We start from the raw sequence: 25,533 nt of genomic DNA, 5'->3' as shown, positions 1-25,533 counted from the left end.
TGTTGCACCCAGGGCAGGGTGAAGAAGTGTCTGCTTCAGCAGCAGTGGAAGTAAATGAGATGGGTGGGTCCTGTTCTCCTCTCTGAGCTCCTGTGGCACCTACAAGAGCCATTTCAGTTGTGCACATGGCATTTCTTTTTCCAGACTCGGCTCTGCAGCTAGGCCTGCTGTAGGTAGAGTAGTTGGAACAGCAGGATGTCCATAGCCCTGCTTTCTGTCGGCCAAAAAGGACTTTTTGACTGTTCTCTCTAAAAGTTCAGGCTGGAGGAGCCTTGACTTTGCTGTGAGTCTGTGGTTGCTCCGAGGAAAGAAGAGTCAAGGATTGCTGATTGTACCAGGAGAAATGAGGCTGACTCACTGGTGTCTCCATCCCAAACCTATGCAATCCTTTTCCTGCTAGCATCCTGGTTCCTGTAACTGGGATGAGGCAACTCAGCTCAGGCCCTGCAGCATTGCTGCTGCTTTTCCAGACAGGGGCTGCCAGTCTTTGCACCTCTTCCTGCATCACTGGTGCTTAGCACAGGTGCAAAGCAGCAGGAGAAGGAGACTGTTCTGTGCCAGACCTTGCGGGGAGCAGATGTTTTCGCTTTGTGTGTATGGCAGTGCAAGAGAAGCCCAATGGGACAACCATGGGTTGCTGTGTCCACTTCCCCCTTGCTCAGCGTTTGTGCTCAGCTTCCTCCGGTGCATGATTCACATAGTCCGGCTGCATTTCAAAGGGCTTTACTGGGCATAATGGCAGCACTTAACAAGCATTGCACAAGTGTGTCACAGGGAATCCTGAGTCAGGGATGCTGCGTTTGGACAGCTGAGCTGTATGCAGTGAGATGAACGCAGCTGGCTCTGTGATGAGCACTCAGTCTCATCCTCGGGGCTTCCTGCGAGCTGGGATGGACCAGTCCTACTCCCACCAACATCCATGTTGAAATCTCCTTCCCAGAGCAGGACTGGACTCATGATCTTGCTCTGGATCCCAAAGGAAAACCTGTGGGGCCAAAGAGTGCAGCTGGGAAGAGGAGAGGTGGAGCGTGCAGGAGGTCTAGAGAACATTGCTGCAAAGAAGAGGGCTTTCTAGGCTCAGAATAGGCACTCACTGTCTTCTGGTGTTGTGGATCTTGGTGCTTTCTGCCCAGTCAGGTGATGGCAGGTGCTGGGGTGATGGTGCCAGTTAAAACCACTGAAATGTAGTGGAAATGATGGGGAAACAGCAGGGTGAGAAGCATTAGCCAGAGCATGTATGTCTTGTTCACATGCTTAGCTAAGACTGGATGGGGCACAGCCCCAAGGCTGCAGCAAGAGCTGTTCCCATCCTGTCTCACTAAACCCATCTCTGCTTTGCTGACACGACTGAGAGCCAATGGAGGCCCAGGGTCCGTAAGAGCCAAGACAGTTCAGTGGGGTTTACTGCTTAAAGGAGATGAATACTCAGGGAAGTCTGTAAGGGCAGGAGCCCTTCCATGATTATCCACCAGGGTTTTGCTGGATCAGGCCCAGGGTTGGTCTCGCAGGAAAGCCACTCCTGACACTGTCTAGGCCAACTGTTTCCACCTAGCCTGGGCCATTCATAATGCTTTTCACCCCTCCTGTCCCTTTAAAAGTGGCAAGGTTTGCTTTAAGTCCTGTTATCATCTTAGCACAACATGTAAAAGTTCACCAGTTCACACCAAACTCCACTGGTGCTTACAAAAAACAAGGGAAGGGAAGAACTGATACATTAACTCCCTTGTTCTGAATGCCTAACATAGGGCACTGCTTCTAAAAACAGCCTGTGAACCAGGGGAGAGCGTTACGCATCACAAAGATGTTGTTTGTCTCTTTTCCTTGTTTGTCACCTGCATATTCACAGTCCCCTTCCCACTTGGATGTTGCTGATACCTAGAGAGCGCTTTGCATTTGTACAGCCTGGGCCATCAAAGGAGTTCGAGGTGCCTTTGGTCTCCTCCTCACAGTTTCTGTTCTGCTGTAAATAATAGTCAGTTATGCATTATATTCGTATCGTGATAATTCTTAGCAGGGATGCTGTTATGCTTTTCCAACATGGATATTCCTCCACACTCTATTGGTGTGAAATGCTTTTCCCTTATTGCATCTTTGCACATTCTCAGGCTTCATCAACAAGGTCACATCATAGCATATGGGGTAGTCCTCACATCACAGGCTTCACAAAGGCATCCCTGGTGTCTGGGATGGTCATTTCTCCTCTTCCATGGAGGCTTTGTGTAGGCTCAAAGTGTGTTGAAGGAGGTTTGCCTAGAAGGCTCAGAAAGTGCCCCAGGGGTTCCTCGAGCTCGGGGTTCCTCGAGCTCGGGGTTCCTCAAGCTCGGGGTTCCTTGAGCTCGGGGTTCCTTGAGCTCAGATCATGGTAGACATTCACATTTCTGGCCTGGCCTCATGTCTATCACAGGTTTGCAAACTCTCCTGGTTGCCATGCATCAGCCCTATTGTTCAGTTTAAGCATGTCTTCCAGGGAAGACATCTAGTCTGAAAGTGAAGATGCCCAGGTTCCCATGAGGCAACCATGCATAGGTTCTACTTCCAGTTAAGATGCTTGATGGCATCCTGGTTGTCCTCAGAGGCCTGGCAGGGACTTTACACAATCCACTGATGGCATGCTCCTTTCTCAGCAGCAGATGGAGGCCAGTCAGGAAAACCCTAGAGCATCTCAGTGGGACTGGATGCCTATCTGCAGGCAACTGAGCAAAGCCTTGCGGTGGAATTCATTTTACCCATTATGTGTCTGCAATTTGCATGTCTCCGTCCAAGCCGGGTGCTCCTGGATCCCTTCACTGATGGGGAGAAATGGGCACTTTCTGATGGTGCAAGTCATGTCTTAGTCCTTCAGCTGAGCTTGGCTGCTTAAATCTTCTGAGACTATGGAGGAGTTGAGGCAACCACTGTCATCTTCACCACTGTCATCCAGGTTTAGTCGGATCATAGCCAAGACAGGGAATCCTCTTTCAGAGTTTGCTCATTTGCCTATTTCCTAGCAGTTAAAATATGAGCCCTATTTCTGATTCCCATTGCCTGGCGTAATTTCACATGGCTAAAATCAAGTCATGGACTTTTTCTCTATCTTTTTCCTGTATTTTAACAAGCTGTTTAGTGCACAGGGCTCACTGGTGTATTGGAATGGGTGCAGCCATGGTATGCTATTGCAGGAACGTGCATGCCATCCAGGCAGGTACTAAAAGCCTCTGGGCCACCCCTCTCCTCAGCAAATTCACACCAACTTCTATTTTGTCATGTCTCAGCATAGCTGCTGAAAGCCTAAGCAGTTTGAGCGTTTCACAGCTTTCTCTGTAACATATTTAATCCTGCCTCTAATCCAGCACACCCCAGAGCACAATTACGTCTTCCTGGAGCTCCCTATCCTCAAACACATCTAGAGTCTCCCACCATCTTCCAACCACATCCACACGTCATTGACTCAGGCTTGTAATGGAACGTCATCTCAACACTTTTTTAAAAGAGATAGCAAATAGCTTTCTTGCTTCCCTATAACAACAGTTATCTCAGCAGAGGACACGGCCACTCTTACTAATGCAAGAGTTGTATCTGCATTGTGGAGAATCCCTCTGGCTTTGTTTTTCTTTCATTTCTCTGAAATCAACCCCCTTTCTTTATTCTCAGTCTATATCTCTTCATTTCCCTTTCCACATTCGTATTTCCTCTACATCTCTTTGGAAGATGCAGTTTTATGGCAGAGGTTCCGCACATTTGGGTTTCCAAAGAAGTTGCTGTTATTCAACAGAATTCACATTGTGGGACGGAGCAGCAAGAAAAGGCAGAGCCCATCTCTGCTGTGGCCAAGCCTGTGAAACGAAGCCAAACTGCACTGAGAAGAGCAGGAGTTTATTCTGCTTCCAAAAGGGTGCACCTTGTCTAATAGAGATATTTACTAAGGGGTGGGCAGGCAGGAATGAAACTCCTTGAACAGCTGCCAAGCCTACCATTCAGTTTGTCCCTCTGCCCCCAGAAGAACAACAATAGAGCCTGTTGCTAGACAGTGTTGTGTGGCATGACAGAAAGCAACTCTAAATCCTTTGCAGGCTGAGGGACACGCTTAAGGGAGCATTTCCATTTTTTTATGAGCCTACAGTGGTCGGGAAGAAACGGGACAGTCTAAGCTCTGCCTAAACAGGTAGGACCCCATCCAAAGCCCAGTGAAGACTCGGGAAACACCTCTGGGCGTCAGATAAGATCTGTAGAATTTACTGGGGGACCCACAGCTCCTTTAGAGGCATAAAAATCTGACTAATGCTGGGTTTGGGAGATGCTGGTTTGATTCCTATCCCTTCTGGAGGAAGAATCATCTTGCAACTTCAGCAGTCTGTAGCCAAGTGTCTTTTAGAGCTATTGGCGAGAAATAGGATGCAACGCATCTGACGTAGGTTAGACGTTTACTTTTGGATGAGATGACTCACATTCCAGCTGTGCCAGTTTTCTCCCCGTTGCCTGAAAGAGGATCCTGGATGACTAGGTCAGACAAAGATATCTCCTTTTAGATAGATGAATCCAGGTTCTTTTTTTTTTGTTGTCGTTCCACTGAATACACTCCTAAATGCTAGGAGCATCTAAGCATTCAATGCTCTATCTGGACAAGTAGAATACTGAAAAAGGATACTTCCATTGGAAGACCCTTTTGAAAAACCTGGTGGGCATTGCTTTACATCATTAGAGACCAAATTACCTTTAAAAACCCATCATTTAAAGTCCTAGTGTCGCATTTCACATAGGCATAAAAGAGCTGAGCAAAAATCCCTTACCTCAGAAGGGTGTTTGGAGGGAATTCTTATGGAGTATCAATTTCTTGCATGTTCTTCCACGGGAAGAGCAGTCCAGGTGCATTTGTTATGAAATAATTTGCCTTACCAATCCAGACCATGAGACCTGGGTACCTCGTTTGATCCTGCATACCACAGGAGTGCTGCCTCTGCTTGCAGACTGGCTTTGTAATGGTGGTGGAGAGCCATCCCGAAGGCTCTGAGAACAGTACCCTTCTGAAGATGCGTAGATGCTAGGAAGATGGAATAAAGGTGTTTTGAAGTGTATGTTGGTATAGTCTATTACTTTTTGGCAGTGAGGAATCCAGGGACTGGGAAGCTCAGTTCAGCCTAGCCCATTCACCAGCTGGCTTGAACAGCGTCCTGATTTTTTGCAAGCCCTGGATATGCCCCCTTTTACAAATATTGTAAATCTAGAGAGAAAGAAAGTGGCAGCCCAATCCCAGGGCCTGAACACTGTTTCACTGCGGCATTAGCAGAGGTGTGGTTTGGTCACCATCTGGAAAGATTTGCTGGTGGAAGGGCTCAGACAAAGCAATAAGGGGCTAAGTGGAAAAGGACAGAAGCAAAGTGCAAAGCTATTTAGATACATAATTTTTGATTTATGCCTTAAACTTATTGACTGCATTGCTGCAACCCGATCAATTAACTGATTTTATTGAGCTGCCCCTTGTCAGTGGCTTGCAGTGACTGGTCCGTGAATACCCTTAGCTCATTCTGAATGTGAGGAAAAGTGGATTAGCTCTGTTGCTTTTATTGACGTGTTTATTTCTCCTCACATGCTATAGCGAGAACAGAAGTTAAGCAGCACAGATTTAACTGTCTGACTATTAGGCACCTTAGGTTAGTTGAGAGGCATCCCACTGTGTGCTTGCAATAATAGGTATAACAACTTCTGCTGTCATTAAATAATTCAATCCAGGAATCACCCCCGTGTGCTCCAGGCTGGGTTACATATACCCACATCAGAATTGTGAAGAAGTAATGGATGTAAGAGGTAGTTAGCCCTGAGTCATTACTAACAGGAATATCAGCTGGATAAGGAAGGCGCTTACTGCATCACAGCCTTTTTCTAACAGGACAGGTCATGGATATTAGTGGATTGATTGCAAAGCCTAAAAGTCACTTACATCTGAAGACTAAGGGCACAGTGAGAACTAGTTTTTGCCTGAAAGAGTATACGGTCCAGACAGATGGGGCAAACAACTGAGTTGAAAGAGAATAGATAAGACACATTAGCAGAAGATTGGGAATCAGACAGGGAAATGCTAATTCAGTGGCCACTGAAGTAAGCCCTTGGTGCAACTTGCCCACAGGCATATGGAAGTCTGTGATAGAAACGAACATTGAGTCCATCTGTCCTGCTGATGCAATGGGTAGTTTCTGTCTCCCGGTGAATGAAAGGTTCCAGTTCAGTTGTAATACAAAGCAGTGTGTTGCTGGTACAGCTTTTTAACAGCTCCACTAAAACTACAAGTAAACTGCCATGTTTACCAGAATAGTCTCCAAACTGTAGTACAGAGACTAATTCAATGGTTATATAGTCTAGCATATATTTACAGCCGCCGATACGGTGGTGGTATTGGTCACCAACAGTGATGCTAGCGGTGGCTCCTGTTGCCTCTGACATTGGTACTCAGAATAAATCGAGAAACTCTGCCCTGCACACAAGCTCCAGAAATAGAGTGATTGGATTGTTTGGCAAGAGCCCAGTTTTGTCCATCTGTAGTATAAGAAGGGTAGGGCAATATGCAAGACCTTGGCTATCTAATGAATTGCAGACTCCGATAAACCAGAGGGAAAAGATGTCAGGGACTAAAGCACATCCTTACGACATGGGACATCATAGAATCATAGAATCATAGAACCGTTAAGGTTGGAAAAGACCCTTAAGATCAAGTCCAACCATATCCTCAAGCACCACATCTACCCTTCTTTTAAATACCTCCCTTCTCTTCCCTCCACAAGCCTAAACGAATAGCTTGGAGACATGGACAGATGAGAAGCAGAAAGCTGGGAAACAAGACAGTTTCCTACAGTCTCTGGCAGAGACAGGCTGAACACATCCCACTCAAAGTACAGTACAGGGTCACTGAGCAGAGCCTGAGGTACAGGAGGAAAAGCTGTGTCGGAGCTACATTTGACTCACTGTTTCAAAAAAAAAAACCCAAAACGCTGGTGTGAGAATAACAGCCAGGGCAGCTGGACACACGTGAGTCAGTAAACAGAGACCATGAGGGAGGAGTTTAGGTTTGTTCACTCTGTTGTAGTGACATACATAATGCTTACGCACCGCAGCCGTGCCGAGCACGATTCGTCATACCCCATCTCAGAGCCGGACATCTCATCTGAGGTAGTCATCTAAGCTCCCTTTCTAGTCAATGAATGAAAGCTGACACTTCCTCACTGTGATTCATCAGACCTATCTTCGATGCCAATCTTTGGATGCAATGACTCTCTCTGTAGCAGCTGATCTCTCTATGCTGGTGATCAAGAGAACCAAAATGACTAGTTGGGTCCTGACCTTTGGATGAACAAGGTTAGGTCAAATGCTTTAATTCCACCATGCCCAAACCCTTAGGCTCATCCTGCCCACAGCCATGGGACCCCGTGGACAAGGAATCTGTATTTCTTAAAAAATCTATCCTTTTTGGTTTTCTCTGGTGCTATTCTACAACACAAAGGCTGATTCAAGAAAGGTACTGTTGCAGAGCATCATTTGTCAAAGAAATAGTCCTTTGGACTGATATTTGTAACTGGTAATAAGCTCCCAAGTGGAGGTACCATGATAGAGAACACCCTCAAGGCCAGCCGTGATTCTGAAGTCATCATGGCAAGAGCCACCAACTCATATTGTCTTCCCCTGAGCTCGAGATTTTTATGGTTCTGCTGACCTTGCTGATAAGATCTGTACAGATTTATGCATACACTTGTGCTGTCTAGTCCTCAAATTCCCAGACTGTTTCTGTTACTGTGAATAAGGAAGAGTTTGGCTTATCTTAAATTTCCTTGATCTTAAAGATGTCAGGAAAGATGGCTGGGATTTTCTTTGATGCCAGAAGAATATGGTGGCAACAATATAATGGAATAGTGAGAGAAGTGATGTGAACATCCCTCTAAACTGCCTAAATTTCAGGTCCCTACATAGATTTTGCTATTAAGACTGTCTGGGTGATGTTAGGCCTGAACTTAGCCTTAGGCACTACTATGCTAACTTAGACTTTATTATTAATATTGGGAGAGAATAGATGAAGACACCTCTGGTGTAGTCTCTGTAGTTTTCATTCAGCGTTGGCCCCCTTCTCTATAAAATTCAGGCCCTTCCGAAGTGTGTTTTAAATGCAGACCTTTAATTGTAAGGGGGGAGCTTGTGCAAAGGGACTGATGTCCTTCAAGTCAAGCGCTTTGTGGCCCCAGAGGGGCTGGCAAGCTGGCGGCAGGGAGGGACTCACAGAAGAGCTCTCAGACACCTTGCTCCTCTACTCCATCTCTAACAACTGGTCTCTGCATGAACCAAGGCTTAAGCAATCCTGCTGCCTGGCTGTTTGTCCCCCTAATGACATTTGAACCTATTGCCCTAACGAGCTTCATTTGGCAGAGGTTCTCAAAGATATTGGATACCCACAAGTCTCACAGAAATGGGCAGTTACGTAGCGGAGAGATGTGAACCAGCACCCTGCCATGGGGAGAGGCTGCCGTGTGCGCGCGTATGTGTGCATGCGTACGTGTGCGTGTGCAATGTTCCCTGGGCATCATAAATCCAGACGGGAGGACAGAGAAGTCAGTGATCATGAGTTTCAGTGCCCACAGAATAGTTCCTTGCTCTATGGTTTTGGTTTTTTTTTATCCAGCCATCTTCTGTTTCTTCCCCCTTCCTTCTCATTCTGGCTAGGTGATTTGTGAGAGGAAGGAGAACATGGAGGCAGTAGGCCATGCCATGAATCTCTTGATAGACATTGCGTCGTATGACTGAGGAAAAGCTGAAATGAGTGAACCTTCTCATTAAGTTCAAGGAGGATGGAGGGCTCCAATTCTTGGAAGGTCCACGCTTCCCAGCCACAGCTTGTCCCCCGTAGCAGGACACATACCATTGTGTTCCTCCCCTGGCAGGTACGGCTGTACTTCACAGTCAAAAGTCTACCTTGTGACTTGTAGAAGGGCACAAGGTAGAGTGAATGAGAGTGATAGAGGGTTTGTGAGAACGGCCAGCTTGTGTTCTGTGAGCACAGTTGTAGGGCAGCAGCAGAAACTCATCCACTTCCCTGGTGGACTGGTGTTAGCAGCTCCCAGTGACATCTCCCAGAAAAGTCCAGTGAGCAACTACTCTGAGGATTCTTTGGAGAACAGAAGTACCTATTTCGAAGGAAGATAGTTATATACATTTATAATACATATGCCTATGTTTATGTATAGATATGCATAGATAGGTACATGCATGTATCCCTTTCCTTACCTTTAGCTTCTACTCCAAAGGCAGGTTGAACTCAAGGGAAATCTTCCCTTGACTTTAACAGACTTCGGAGCAATCTCTTTGTCTCGTGTCTTAGTCTCTGAGATCCTTTAGGTCTTGATCTGCAAGTTGCTTCATACTTTGATTCTGGGCCAGGAAAGTGCTGCTTAGCTTTGTGTTTATCCTGAAATATCTGGGCAGTTCTGTTCATTTTCTATGCACAGGCACCAAGCTGGGTCACACAGGTTGAGATCAAGCCCGAGAGCAGGGAGAGTCTTTCCTGTGTTGGGCTGATACATAGCACATTATTATACATGCTATCAGGGTCATACAGTAATAATGTATGTAAATTACAGGCATATCTCAGTCCCATCTCCTATCCCATTGCAGGAGAGAGAAGGAACCCAGTTAAGGCTTGTATATATCTGACAACACGCAGCAAAACTTGGCTAGGAGCTGGATGGGGGTTTGGGGCATGCAAAGGCAGAATTGCCGAACTTTTGTGCGTATCCTAATGGGCTTCAGCACTTGCAAAATCCATCCACGTACCACCTCTCCTGATCGATACCCTCGTCTCAGATACAATGGGTGTTGAGTTGAGAGCTTCTGCTCTGAGCTCCAGAGGTTTCTGGCTGAATCCCCAGTGTTGGCCAAGACTCAATCAATGCGAATAATTGATTTGGTAGTTCTGTGTAACAGCACGATCTGTTGGCCAGGGTGTGCTACTGAGATTTGAGAAACTTGGGTTCAAAACCCTGCTTCAAATAAAGCAGAGGAAACTTATGAAGCTCATTTTCCCATACCATGGGTAAGTGCCCTAACCGCTAAGTTGCTGACTATGAGTATAAAGGGGACATTGCGTCCTCTAACTTCACTTTGGGAATGGCACCTTAGGGGATGGGCACATGAACAAATTACCACGAGGTAAGTTAGGGTGTGAACTAATAAGATGCCAGTTTTTCTGTGGTAACTGCCCGTGTGAATGCTCTTACCCTGCAATAAATACAAGATGGTTCATATATACCAGGGGGTAAGAATGTTCACATGGGTGTTCACATGGCTCACACCCTGGTTTGACTCCCAGTAATTTGGGTCTGTGCCTCTAACCTCAGTACCCTTGAGAATCTATCCTGAAAAAAAAATAATCAAGCTCTTCTGTTTTACAAAAACCCCAAATCTGCCATTTCTACATTTCCAATTATAATTATTTTAGTGCATTTTTGGTTTGCCAGAAATTGTTTGCTGAGCCTGACTCCAGTGTTTTGGCAGAGAACTGTTCCACTTGAGATCCTTGTGGCCAGCTTTAGCCAACACAAGCAGATCAGAGACCTTCTGGGCACTGACATAATGTTAATATCCCTATTTCTCACAGCCAGCCCCTGAGCCCTGAAGAGGTTTAAACATGTGGAGATACGAAGTTAGGCACATGAAACATTATTTAGCCATTGGAGAAAAGGTGGTGTGGCTGGGAGAGGAGCAGTGCTTGCAGGTTGCCTTGAGGTCACTGGTTGCTCAGCGCTTTTTCATGCACTTCCCATAGGCCTGGGAAATGGCCACAAAGGAAGGCAGCAGCTCTGAAGAGAAGACCTTGACTTCATTTCTTGGCATACTGGTCTGGGAGCCTTCCAGTGTTGCGGAGATAGACAACTTTGCCTAGGAGCAGGCTGAGCATAACTGTGCATGAGCCCAAATGGCTGAACAAGGGAAAATGCCTTTAAAATGTTCAAGGAACTGGACTCAATGTTTCAGTCAAAAAAACCTCACCTGCTTATGGGGTGGGACCTTTTCTCATGATGATCCCAAAAGCTGGCTGATTCAAGCTATCTTGAGGCATCTCCTTTCCAGTTAGATTGGGAAGATTAAATTCATCCTTGAGGAAGCGTTCCACCAACCTGGGGCAAATCTGTTTTGAAAACAGGGCTTTCGCAGAAAGTTTGAGGACACCACCTGTTTCCAAGCATACAAGGCATTGTATCTGTGCTCTACTGGTGACAGTACGCTCCCCTTACAGACCTCTGGATGGAATTCACTCACTTAATTTTAGCCATGTAATGCTTAACTATCTGAGCTAATCATCTTGCCTCCCTCTAGAAAGATGGGCATCTTCTGAAGGAGATTCATCCTTCCTGAGATAGGTATCTTCTAGTGGATGTGATGAATCACTGTCTGGAGTTGTCTATCTATCTCCAGCCACTCTAGAAAGAGCCTAAACACCTACCTTTTAGTCAGCTAAAGTTGGGAGGTATGGCTGAGTGCCTGTACACCCCACAAATGCCATTAATGTGATGCCAGTTGGTGTCTGGAAGGTTTTTATCCCTATTTTGAGAGTGGCTGATGAGAGGCCTTAAGTGTTTGTCAGGTTCTTGACCTTCCTTGGTGATTTTGCCTGGAGATAAGAGGTAAAAGACCTAAATCCTCTCTGGTGCAAACAACATAACTCTTCCAATTTAAGTGCATAAACAAACTGAAGTAGATACTGCTTTGCAGAGTTAGTTCAGGAGAAAGGAAAAGCTTGCCGCTAAAAAATAAAACTGGATGGGAAAGCAGGGTTTATCCAGATACCAAAAAGGCCTCAGAAAGAGCTGACAATTACCTCCCCATGGAAAGTGAGATTTATGTCTTGTCCTGAGGTAGAAGCAGAACCTGGCAGTTTTTACCTTTGGGGTGAACAACAGGATATTAATCAGGCCAAAAACTTAATAAGGTTCAAGAGGATTTTTCAATCTAATTTTTCAAGGCAATACTTACAGAGATATTACAAACATTGTCAGGATTGTCATAGTTAATGACAACAAGTATTTTGGGGATTTTATTTCTGGGCTTAAGGCAACATCTGGTTATTGAAGACCAGAATAAGATTCATACAAGGAAACAATGTTCCACAGGGTACTTACATTTTCTTCTGGAGCAGCTGGTTCTGGACACTCTAGGAGAGGGTTACTGGCCTCAAGTCTGCTAATTCACATTTTTCTATAGGACGGGAGCATTGCTACCAGACTGGTGTGCAAATGCTAATCCATTTATGGCTGCAATGGGGACACTAAGGGGTTTTTTAGAGAAAATAGAAGCAATTTTTTACTACCCTTCAGAGGGCAGCTGATGGTTTGCCGTCCTGGCCAATGTCTCAGAATAACTTCGACAATGTTTTGGAGAAATGCTAAGCTGAGCTGCCAACAGTGGGTGCTAACCATGCTGAAAGGTGACTTAAAAACCTTTCCCTCTGAACTCGCTGTTGAATTTTTTGTGTGTGTATATATGGCTCTCAAGAAGGGTAGGATTCACTTTAGCAAGCTTCTGCCATCTGAAAAATTAAACATCTAGTTTATGGCTTTCATATAGGCTCCTTTTGTCGGGACTAACTCCCCCAGAAGGCAATTCAACCCACCTGTCTTACACACCTGTCTTAGGCTAGAACAACTTGCTCTTCTGAGGCCCTGATCAATCTGTTATGAGGACAGAGGGGGCATAGGTGATATCATTAACTAGATTCCTAACTTTTAGGTGGCTACAGAGAGATGAGATGAACTCTATTCCAGGTGACCAGCTTTGGCGTGAGCGTTGGTTTCTGCCATGAGCACGCGTGAGATTTCAGTCCTGGTGAATCAAGAGGTTTTTTGCAAATCTATTGAAGTCCAGCAGCCTTGAGAACCTGTTTAAAGATGAAATGGTGTGAACCGGCACACCTCTATAGCCTAGAGGATGGGGACCACAGCTGACAAATATCACACCAACGGTATTACAGTGCAGAGATGAAATATGAGGTCATTGTGGCTGAGGAAGCTACGGAAGCTGCTTGCACAGTGTTATGGCTTGAGAAGTTTACTAGTACCTACACGTCTTTTCAAAGTCTAATTGTGCTAACACTATAGCAACCGTGACTCCAGGGAAGTTTTTAACCAAGCTATGAACTTGCTTTGCTTCAAACCTCTACAGTGAGAAAGTCTCTGTCTCCAGACTGATTTCATAAGCATAAACCTCGGGATTTCATTAGGCTTCTGTGGATGTGCAGTCAGATGAGGCAACCTGGAAATGGGGAGATTTCCTCAGAACATCCTGAGCACTTAAGAGAAGCCATTGCAACTAATGTGGCTTTGCAGAGTATGGGTCTGGTGACCTTCAATGTCCCACGGCAATTTTTTTTATGATGACTCTCCCATTCTTACTGTCATGGCAAAAGTGATAACATTTGAACTTATAAGTAAATGAAAAGTTTCAGCTTTGCAAAATTTAAACAAAATTAAGCTAATTCCTCTCTAACTGAAAGATTCATTTACTTTTCTGTAACTCCATGATGTCTGAACAGCTTTCCCTTCGCTTACTTGCTGCCCTTTGCATTGTGTTTCAACTAGTTTTTAAAAAACCCTTTCATTTGTCAATTCAGTACAATCCACACACACACATTGCTTAGGAAGTCAGAGGGAACGGTGGGAGTAGCAAGCGCAGCTCTTGAGAATAACACTGGTCCATGTTCAGGGCTTTCTTATAAACAGTGAGAGCTTAGTCCCAGAGGTGACTGGGGATCCCTGTAGTCCCAGATAGAAAAGGTGTAATTGCAAAATACTCTGTGTGCGGTGGATTAAATGGAGACAGAATTAGCCCTATTGGACATTTTTATATGCAGACATCTACATGTATATGTCTCAGTCTGTGAACTGACTCCTGCCCTGAGAAACTTCAGCATTAGGTGACCAATATTTCAACCTGTTTGAAAGCAGGTCTGGGATGTAAGGCTCTACGGGCTTATTTCTTAAGATGGTATTGAGGTTTTCACCACATTTTCCTCTTCTCATCCAAACAACTTGTACTGGACTGAAATGCATTTTTGTGAAGAGCTTTCAGTTGTGAACCTGAAGCCATCAAGACAGAAGGAAAATCCATCCTTTCTCTTGATGGACTTGGCCAGTTGGGGATCCATCACCTGCACTCTGCTTCAGGTCTACCTCTGAGCTGAATTTGGCTGGTTTCAGTGAACTGTCACTGGTTCCCATTTCAGCACTAGACCAAAAAAAACCCCCTCATATAATCCAAGATTCTGTTTGGGAGTTTGTTCCCTGCTCAGTAAATTGTTTTGGGAGTGCCCTATGGACCACTGGAGGTCTGGGAAACAAGAGTTTCTGTATTCTGCCCTGGGTTTGGTGAGGTGAACAGGACTCCCCTTACACTGAGATTGCTGTTGAACACATCTATCTTCTCCATGGGCAGCAGAAAACATAATGTGATGAGGGGAAAAAAAAATGGTCAGTGCCTCTCTTGAAAGTTGTCTCTTCTAACGGCAAGGAGGTTGTGTTTCTGACTTAGAGCTAGCTGGACTGTCACAGTACCCATGACTAAGGACCTTTGGTGACCTTTAGTTGTTGTTTCCTGGCTTAGAAGCAAGAGTACTACTAAGTTATTCATAACTTAATTTAGCCATAAGAAATAAATACATTTTATTGTTTTCTGTTAGGTACAGATGTGTTACAAGGGATGCTCTAGTGAAATAGATTTGCAGCTATTTGATACAAGTAGCTCTTAATGTTTTAGTCTGGAAAAAATATTCAGAAATTTTGGGGGGTTTATTGTTACCACTGTTAGGTACTTCATTTGTGCAGTATTTTTGGAGGAATACAGACTAACGCCTACCGTGTCGTAGCATCTCCCAGTGGAGAGGGGTATCGGTGTGACTGCTCCCGCTCCTTAATACAACTTTTAGTCCATTTTGTACTGCCTGAGGCTTTAGCAGAAATTAGAATCCAGGTCTAAGGGTTTGCCTGTGTGTGGAAGTTATAGCAAATTAAACTCATGATGGAGTTTCTGCGGTGCAACAAGTTACCACACATCAGCTGACCCTTGGTAACTGTCTGCGTGCTCACTGCTAGCCTGCAGCAAGTGAGGTAATTAGACTTTGCTTACCCACAATAAAAAAGGGTTAATTTAAATCACATTCGCTAGCATTTGCTGTAGGCTAAGAATCCACGTACGTAGGATTGCTGTGGGTCAACTAGCACGTAGTAATTTGAGCTTCATTTGCTTGACCATGAGATTGAGCCCTAAGTGGAGATCTGAATTCAGCGTGCCGTGGTGTCTGTGTACTGATTCCTTCAGGACGCACTCTGGGACACCCATGTTCAGACATCTACAAAAGAGACACCATTTTCTGACTCCTTTAAAGTTGATAAAGAAGAGAAATGGATGCATATAGTGAGATATTCTTCTCAACCTAAAGATGTTAAAAAAAATATTTAAAAGAAAACATATTGAACTGTGCCCTAAACCGACGTATTTCTCTTAATTGCTGAAAAGGAAATCTGGATGACTTGCTCAGATGTAAAGCTCTAAACTGCAGATGTCATCAGCTGGGCTAACTAGTCCCACCTCCCGGTGCACACTGAGGGATCAATTTTGTTGCAGGCCATAAGGGTCTAGTGTCATTCCAGGGGCCTCCACCTTCCCCTCCAAAAGGGCTCAAGTCTCCCAAAGGTCCTGTGTCATCTCTGCCAATCCCACGAGTGTATCTCAGAAACTGTGCCCTGAATGTGAAGCAACTTGCCCCCTTTCAAAGAACAAGTTACTTTTGAGACATTCCGATGTAGATTATTCAAATGCACGTACTGTTGTCTATTTGTATTTCAGGGTTTGTGAGGAATCGGTAGCACTTGATATATTTACAATCCAGGTTGCTATGTGATGAAGTCTCATGTAGGTAAATCATTAGTGATTTATATATATGTTCTATAGGTCTATATGATGACTCAGAGAACAAGAGATTCTCTGCAGCATGCCATTCCTGTCTTCACTTGAGCCAAAGTAATAGCAGAATTGGTCAAATTCCAAGGTATCTGGGTACCTGCACCCATAAGAGATGAATGGAAAGGCTGAGAGTTGTAGAAATAATGAGCCAACCAAGCAATATTTTTTTTAAATCAGTATCTTTCAATAGCCTGTACAACACTGCAAGTTTCCTTCCCCAAACACAGAGTCCTTTCCATAATCTTACTTTTGTGATTCCTTATTTCTCGTACAATCCTGAGCAAAGAAGAAAAGGAGGATTTTAGTCCTATGCTTTAGTCCATCGTGAATTTTCAAACTGAACAGTAACAGCCCTCATGATAAGTTTGATACATTTGGCTAAACATAGGTGTCTAAAGCCATTTGAGATTTCCCTGAAGTCCTCATGCTGCTCCAGAAGGGTGCGGGTCTTACATAGGTCCAATGTCATACCTGCAAGCTTTGTGTGGGTATCTTGTATAGGGCCTTTCATGTGGAAATACTTAGACAATTGAATTGATTCCTAAGCTTCAGATTCAGATATTTTCATTCGGCTTTTACAACATACACATCAATGCCTAGCTAGTTATGAGCCCCGCTACGGTCAGTGGAGATTTAAGGTTCAATATAGTTATGTATGCAGAAGTGTGTGGTGCCATTCAGGATGCTTTATGTCATCTGAGGTATCCACATGCTTTGGAAAGGCAGACTGGAGCTGGGTGGATACTGTAAAGCACTTGAAATGGTACTCAACGTGCCTATGCTTAAGCAATGAATTCCACCCTGAGAATTCAACATGCAATAAACTAAGGGAAAAAATGAAGATAATTTCAAGCAGGCACACATAATTTCTCCCAAACAGCAGCTGTGAGCAGGCTTGCTGCCTGTTTTCTAAATAAAAGTGGAATTATGTAAAATAATATTATCTAAATTATGTGCAGCAATGAATGTTTATCCTGGTAGTGGGAATTATAGTTGAGAGGTCTGCTAGCCTGGCATGAGGACTTGTCTGTAACAGGACATACTGGGGAGTCATTGATCATGGAGTCAGCGAGTTGAAATACAGAAGAAAAGAATTAACCATCTTCCTCTGTTTTCACTACATTAATTTGGATCAAGTTTAGCCTATGTTCAGGGATGTAGAAATTCACTTTGCCAGTGGATGTGTGATGATGAAGGAAGACCACAGTTTCCAGAACCTAGTAATCTGGTACCAGTCACCCATTTCAAATTGACTTAAAATACTTTTTACCTTCAAGAGTAATCCAGTATTACTGACTTAGATCTGTGTCTGATTACTGTTGAGGAAGAAAATTAAGATGTTAGTGTTACCTAGAAGGATAAGCTGTGGAGTTGCATAGGATAATCTTGAATTTACTACCACAGCAGCTGCACTAAAGTTAAAGGCAAGTGGGTTACCAGAGCATTTCACTTCATTTGTGACAAAAAAAACGCATCTCCTTCAAATGACTGAATGCCATATAGTTTCTGTGGCTCAACATATTACTAGCCATCAGCAGCACTTCAATGTCTGTACGACCTCAACTTAATCTAACGTCAAGGCAAAAGAGACTTAAGGCTCTGTGTCTCCCAGTTGGTGTGGGCTGAGAGCACTCGCGGGGACAGTTGCAGCAGCTCTGCTGGCAGGCAGGAACTTGCCAGTTACTGGATCTCATTCACTGTGTGCCAATACCTTGCTTCCCGTCACCTTGGTGAGTAAACAGAGGGAGGTAGAGCCCCTACCTCCCCATTTATGAAAAGCGTTGCCATGTCAACACGCACAGCTTCACACAGATACAGGTGAACAGATCAGCTACGCACAGGCATGCATCCTTCAGGCTAAGTGTGAAATGCAAGGTGACGGGAAAGAAGAACCCACATGATGCAGTGCACTGAGCCCTCCAATTGAGTTGATACGATGACATGGCTCCACAGTAAGTGCACCTGGAGTACCATATTTCATCCCATGCTCATGCCAGGACAAACTGGAGGGTATTCAAAGAGCCGGAGGGCTGGAAGGACTGATGCAGATCAGCAAAGATTAGCAAGTACTAATCCGGGCCAAAGGACGGTACGGTAACAGCTCACAGATATTTGTCAGGTGTATACAATAAAGGAAAGCAAGGAGGCACCATTCCACGGTGTACCAGTGGCATAACTAGGCGAAGGAAAGAAAGGGGGATGCCAGTTAGATATGAGGGAAACCAACTTGTCTGATATTCTAGAATGTCAGAGTGTAGAGTGTTTTTAAACAGTGGAAATATCATTATTTGTCTTATTTAACATGAACGCAGACAAGACCGTGGAGAATTTGTGATGGTGGTTTTGATTTTATGAAGAGGCTGGGTGGAACCAAGGTAATCAGTAATTTCTTATGAAATTCAGTGAGGGCTTATATTCAGCTGGTGTGAATCACTATAGATTCCCTGACTCTGGTGGAGTTGTTGCATATATCCAAAGACATAGAAGAGCCTACTGAAAAGCCGGAATTCAGGATATGACTGCATGAACCCCCTAGGTATTAATCTGTGTACTCATCCTGAGGACTTGGACATTCACTTAGATATTAAATGATGAAATTGCCAACTTGTGACTTTGTGTACCAGATATAACAATGTGTGTAAACTCATAATTTCCCATGGACACCAATAACTTGCTGTGACCAGGTTTGTGTGCTTTCACAATGTTAATCACAGAACATATCTGGTAGCCTAATAAGCAACTGTATTCCACAGATAGGTTTTTTGTCAGTTAGGTTACGATAACTCAGATGTGGTAGGTTGAACTGACTCCTGAAAGTGCCTTCCCTTCCATCAAATCTAGTAGGAACTGGATGAGTAGGTAGGACTAGACATCTACACTTTAGGTGGCTAATGTTAGGTGAGATGGGTCCTACCTGAGCTGCAAATGAGCATTTGAGACACTCTGGAGTGTATAAGAACAGACAATAATTTGTCAGAGGCCCTAATCTAAGGTCAATGCTTTACTTTAGATTTGCACAAGTTAAGATGAAGGAGAGATTTCCTGCTGCTTGCTAGAGTAGGACCTAGATATTCCCCTCTTTTGCACACACCCTCAGCGTGAGATGGTCGTTTTCTCAACTTCCCAGTCTTACAGAGTGTGTGAGGGCTGCACCTATAGCAGATGTAAAAAGACTCTCAGGATCAACACTATTTAAGCGCTGTGCTAATTCTCTCCTTAAGTGTCTTGCTGAAAAGTTTGGCAACCAGCAAGCTCATGCAATCAAAGAGTTGGTGTTAAAGAACAGGCTCCTCACAGAACATGTGAAATGGTCGAAGGAATGCATATATATGGGGCAAGGAGTTAGAGTTTAGTGACTGACTTGACAAGATAGAGATAGAAGAAGGGAATATGTAATTTGCAAACTCATTTGTTCTGAGTTTCCTGTGTCGTATTAGCTGTGGAGTTACCATCAATGCTTAGATCCCTGAGTAAATGTATAGGTATGCACCTGGTAGGAAGTCGGAAGGGCTTTGTCATCACAGTCGAAGTGGGGTAAGTATCTTTAGAGACAGACTGGCTGCTAAATGCCTTTAAGGACCTGAGTCGTAGTTTTCTGAGAGTCCAGAGTGCTGCTGTCTGACACCACCTGACGATCTGTCGTCCCTCAAAGCTGATAGAGATCACTGGATTTCAGTGGCGTTGTCATGTAACATTATGTACTGCTCCAAAATGCCTTGGGATGAGATTTATACAGAAAGCTGCAGAGGACAGAGCCTGGATGAGTTATGTCTGCAGTGAGTTCCTTCCAGCTGCGACAAGCTCAGGAGCAGAATCTCACGCTTCCCATCCAGCTAGCGGCCAAATAGATGAACAGACCCTCCCCACCCCTTCTCCCAGCATTGGCTGGACTTCATGGCTCATGTGCACATTGTACAGAGACCCTCATGGTCCTTAGGCAGTAACTCGACTAGGTGAGTGAAAAATGGAGCCTCCACCCGTTGGCCAAGCTGTGCTGAACTTGTCTCAGCTGGAAGTCACTGTTTGCATATTTTACCATAGCTACTGAAATATGATTGATTCCAGGCTGAGGCATGACATGCAGGTTCCTAGCTCATATAAGCAAATTTGCCTAGTGAATTTGGATTGCCTCCCAGTTGCTGAATTACCCAAGATATATAATATTTGGTTTTTTTCTACACCTTTGTGGTGTTGTATTCCAGGATCTGGGGTGCACCAGGAGCCAAGATCTCAGACTCCCAACATTTGGGTCTGAAGTAATCCTTTTGCCCAGTATTGGCCTATCAATCCAATCTAACTGACCTAATGCCTCCTCTCACAGCCTGAGGTAGAGATTGTGTTAGGCCCATGGCAGGAATTCTGCCATGCAACAGCATTCCCCAGATTCCTGGGTCATTAAACAACTCCGAGAAGCTCCAAGGTTATTATCAATTATGCTAGTATCTAGATTAGTCCCTGCTCTGTCACCTTATCACTAACAGAGTCATAAAGTTGGCCTTTGTGATTCTTATCTCCTCACTTTGATCAAATCCCTGAATCTTGATTGTGCGCTAAGTTCTGTCTGGGTACCCAAGAGCAGTGAGCTGGCAGAAGCTATGCATGGGACTCAGGGTGTAAAAAGATGACCAAGGCCCTGCTTTATTTTATCCAAACCCCTGGTAAAGCACTGAAGCCAAGTCTTGCCAGGAAGAACTGCTTTCACTCAAAACAGACTGAAGTGATGCACAGACAGTGAAGGGAACATGCAAAATGCCTTTCATTTACAATTTTTCAGGAGCGGAGCTCCTGGGTCAGATGAGGACAGTGTGTTCTGGACTTCTTTCTCCTGGGACAGTGTATGTGACAGTTGTGGCTACCTGAATGAAGGCTTTTTCCCAAGGGATATCTTGCAACATGATTCCTTACCAGGCTCTGTGAAAAAAAAAGATATAACAGAAAAAAGCAACCTGAAGATTGACATTCTTAAAAATTAGGGTGCTTGACTTGACTGCCCCCATCCTTTCTTATGTAACCTTTAAAATAAATAGAAACAGAAGTTCCTAACTGGCTTTGAAGGGAAGCTGCTACATGAAGACACTAAAAGTATGCAGGTGACATGCAACAGTGGCTGAGGATAGTTAAAGTGAATATGAGAGCTCAGAACTCTTATCTGTGTTGTATTTGTGTGATTGTCTTGAAGGTCAATGTCTGGTCAGGACTTTTGCCTTCGGCTCTGCAAGTAGCAGATCTTAGACAACGGTGGGCTGCTGCTTCTCTGGGTTCATCTGAGCTTCCTATCTACTCGTGCTTTGCAGGCTCGATTTGGCCTCTTGATCATCATTCAAGAAGATGCTGTAATAGAAAGAAAAGGTGAAAATGTCAGTTAAAATGCCCATTGTGCAAAGACACAAACGTTCCACCTTGGTATTCTCATTTCCTAGCTCAGGCCATGCTTCTCTTTGGGATCCACTTTAAGCCAGCTTCGGCAGAGGTTTCCTAGAGGTCTTTTTATTGGAGGTCTCTACTCAGCAGTAGTCTTTGGACTACATGGATCAGGCTACGGATCAAGCCTTCCATCTAATGTAAGTGCATGACGTGCCCGCTTTTGTCTATGACTTCTAAAGTATTCCCATAGACCTTTGCTGATTTAGTAACTCGTATGAAGAAATAGTACCCTCAGTAAATGAATTTTTAATGAAATCCATAAATGGATGATTATGGTTGGTAAAGTAGAGGTGAACATAGATTTATTGGAAGTTTTACCTGAAAGGGTTTTTTTTGTTTTGTTTTGTTTTTTAAACTTTTGAAGATTGTCATGCTTTTAAATTCTGAAAGCCTTAATTAAAAACACAACAGCCATTTCTTCAGGGTAGGGTCCAATATTACAGAACCTAACACAGGAAAACCTGGGTCATGTGTGGGATTACTCACTTTTATTGCATTAAATCTAATCCTTATGAAAACTTTGGTTCAGCCAAACACTTAACCACATATTTAAGCACCTGGGACATCCTGTCCTTACATACTTGCTTATGTCTCATTGATCCATGGCTCGGCTGGGGCACTGGGTAAATCGGGAACAAATGTAATTGACCTAGGAGACAGAGAAGGAAATTTCCTGCTTCCCACCATTTTCCCTATCTAGTAAAGTGGGTTGAAAGGTTGAAAACAGAAGTCCACCAGTGATCAGACAAGGTTTTACTGGAACCTCAGAAAACAACTGCGTTTGGTGTTGCTCTGAAGACCGAAAGGAAAAAACTTGATGGATTAAGTGGGGGGGATTCCTCCACAGAAATAGAAGCGAAGCCTCCCCCGCCCAAAATATTGTTCGTAGGTGCCACAGACTTGGAAGTCAGGTTTGCATACTCTGTCATAATTACTGTTAAAGAGCTGGTTATAGGCAGAGACATGATGTGCATCTTTGCAGCCCTTCTAGAAGAAAATACATTCAGTGATCCATCAGCTACCTTCTGCTCCTGTGGTTGGCATGAGCCTCAGTTTACCACTGCAGTATGGCTCATTTAGTAATAATCCATCACCTAAGTGTTAATGGCCTTTGCCTTTAAGTCCTTAAATACATGGCTGTTTTCATGAATGTGTACAGTAATATTATTCCCACCTCACAGATGGGAAATCGAGGCAAACCAAAATGCCTGATTTGCCTCAAGTCCACAGGGGATCTTTTTGTGGAGTGAGGTACTGAACCCACAGTTCTCTACCCATGCCTTAATAAATACGCCATCATCTCTCCTAATTAAAGTTAGTCACTGATATAATTGATCCATGTGCACGCTGGAAGGATTATTATCTAAAATCTAATGTCAGCTCCATTAAGGACAGGTTCATAAATCACCTAATATTTTGATGTTGAAGGTTCTCCATCTCAAACAAGAGTGCTTTGAGGTTTCGTTGTTCCATGCTTGTGAAGTTCCTATCTGTGCTCAATCCAGAGGTGTGAGCCTGAAATTATCATTCTTAAGGTAAAACAAAAAAGTGGGGAAAATCTGCTGCAGTTCTGATTGGCAGTGTTTGACGATTAAAAACATGATTCATCCAAAAACAACCCACGCCTTTCAGTCTGTTCCCAGAGCTCTGGCGCCAACCAAATTCTGGGTACCGAAGACACATTTCTGTCCTGTCACAGCAAGCAGCATAGAAATTGCAGCAAGGCAATTCCTTTTCTTCTGCTAGCACAGGGTGTCTTTCACAATGATGACCCAAACTGGGTAGAGTATCACTTACACGGAGAGTCCGGGGTGCAAAAGCCTTTCTTGAGCAGGACGCCACAGGACAATAGAATGAAAGGGCCACAACTGACATGTTTCCAAAGAGCGTTTTTAGTTTAGGACCTTTGCTGATAAGTGATTAGATGCTCTAAACAAAAAGGTGGTGCTAAAAGGATCAACAAGGAAAGTCAGTGCTGAGTGGGAGCAATTTGCTGGTGAGAATCAACATCCTTATTCCTGTAAGGCTGAAGAAGGCTGGTAATTTCAAGGCATAAATCTCTTTAAGGCTTGCCACATCCTGGTTTCAACCAATGCTGGGATGGGTTAAAAGCAGGAGGGGCAGCATTGTAAAGCCATGATCTTATCCAACTCTCATCCAACCAGCTATTTATATGGTTGTAGATATATTACATCCCATTGTCTGAGGCAGATCTTAGTACTCAGCCCTTTGAGGGTTTGTGGTGAATGTTCCCCTGATCAGAGAATTTTATAGCACTTAGTGATAGGGGACTTTATGGCCTGAAGCCATGGACCATCTTGGGCCTGATCGTGTCAGATTCTTTACCTAAAACAATAAGGAGGTTGAGTCACTACTTGGGTGGGAAGCCTTCAAGGAAATCTGAGTATGATTCTGTCTCTTCAGGACCATCATGGCCATGATGTCAGAGAGCTAGACCTGGTCACTCCTTCACCACATCTAATAACTTGTGTTTGATCTACAGCTTTTAGAAAGATGTTCAAGGTGGCATTTTCTAAAGTTCCTGTAGTTCTCATTCAGGCTACTATTCTTAGACCTTGGAGGACCTTATCGGTACATAATATGGCATTGGAGATCAAGAAAGTAATTAATTACTCGGGTCAAAATTCTAGCTCTGTCTGACTCACGAGAAAGAAACTTTGGTAATATTCAAAGCATCTCCTGTATGTGACCAGCTTCAATCCTGTGTCTGCTTTCTTTGTTATCTGTAAAGGGAGGAATGATTAGCAGCTACGGACTTCAGATGGTATGAATCAGTTGTTCCTCTCTCAAACTTCAATGTCCTTCTGCTTCTCTGGGGCCTTCTCACGCTTTTCAGCACACCTGGATGTGGTATTTTGATAGTGTCCTCACCAGTGCTGTGTGCAGGGGTTATACTCTCCTCCTCTGCCTTCGCTCTCCAAGCCAGCCCTGTTGGGCTCAGCATTCATATCATGGGGGTCAGACCCCAAATCCCTGCATCCTTTTGGAGCCTCAGCACGGCTTATGTCACTCCTGCGAGCCTGACCTGGCATCTGGGGCATGAAGGTGCCTTTAGGTGGACACGTCCTGGTCCCACACTTTGTGCTGGTGCCCCGTCCGTATCCTTCACTCTCACTTCCCCGGTGCTTCAGAACTCGACAGGATTTTTCAACAATTATGTGGCAGAGGGGTTTTTTGAACCATTAGTAAGAAAGTTAAATAGCACTGAGATGATCGGAAGGTTTCAGTTAGAAACAGCCCCATCTGATGCTGACTGCCTAGCAGAACGATACCGGAGAGCTGTCAGCTGTGCGTCTATTTATTGTGTGCTATATTGATCCTATGTTACCACTTTGAATTCTTTAGTCACTCTTTTTCTATATATTCTGACAAGAACGCTATATCTTCAGAATTACTTTTATCACCTATGTTTAACAATCTCGTCTGAAAATTTCATTAAATTAATTTTCCATATAACTATAGCTACTACCACTAATTATATTACAACTCTTTCATTCTCTGTGGGTTCAGTCTTGTATCACCCATTTCCCTTTTGGGCCAGATAACAGATTTACAGTTATCCATTTGCTCTTTAACAACACAGTAGATTCCTAACCTATTTGGCGTTCTCTTGTTTTCCATCATCACTTCGAGATTTATTACAAATGTTAACAGCAGTTACCCAGAAATATCCTAGATTCCCTTCATTCTTTATCTCCTTGTTTATCTACATATGGTTAATATATTATTAGGGACTATAAATGCATGTTTGTGTATGACTCTGTGTGAATTTGTCTGTATATTCTCTAACAACACATTAAACAATTATTTTTGGGTCATTCTCACGTTCTTAGCACTACTAGTCATGGATTATCCACTGATGGCTTGAGCTTCCCTTACCACTTATCTGCCTTACTTAGTCCTAATTTATATTCACAATTTCTCACTCTTCCTTGTCCTAAGCACCATATGCACATATAGCGAGAGACAGTCCCTGCCCTGAAGCGCTTCAAATCTAATCTAAAGAGACAGAAAAAAAGGTGGGTAAAATGAAGAATTATTAGTATGGCACGATGTTAGCAACTCCTTACCCCAGATCCCTGGCAGCTTTCCAGCCCCCAAAAGGGACATGACTGCAGATAACTC

The sequence above is a fragment of the Phalacrocorax carbo genome, chromosome 2, assembly GCF_963921805.1.
Source record: "Phalacrocorax carbo chromosome 2, bPhaCar2.1, whole genome shotgun sequence".
NCBI classification, from domain to species: Eukaryota; Metazoa; Chordata; class Aves; order Suliformes; family Phalacrocoracidae; genus Phalacrocorax; species Phalacrocorax carbo.
This window is presented reverse-complemented; position numbering follows the sequence as displayed.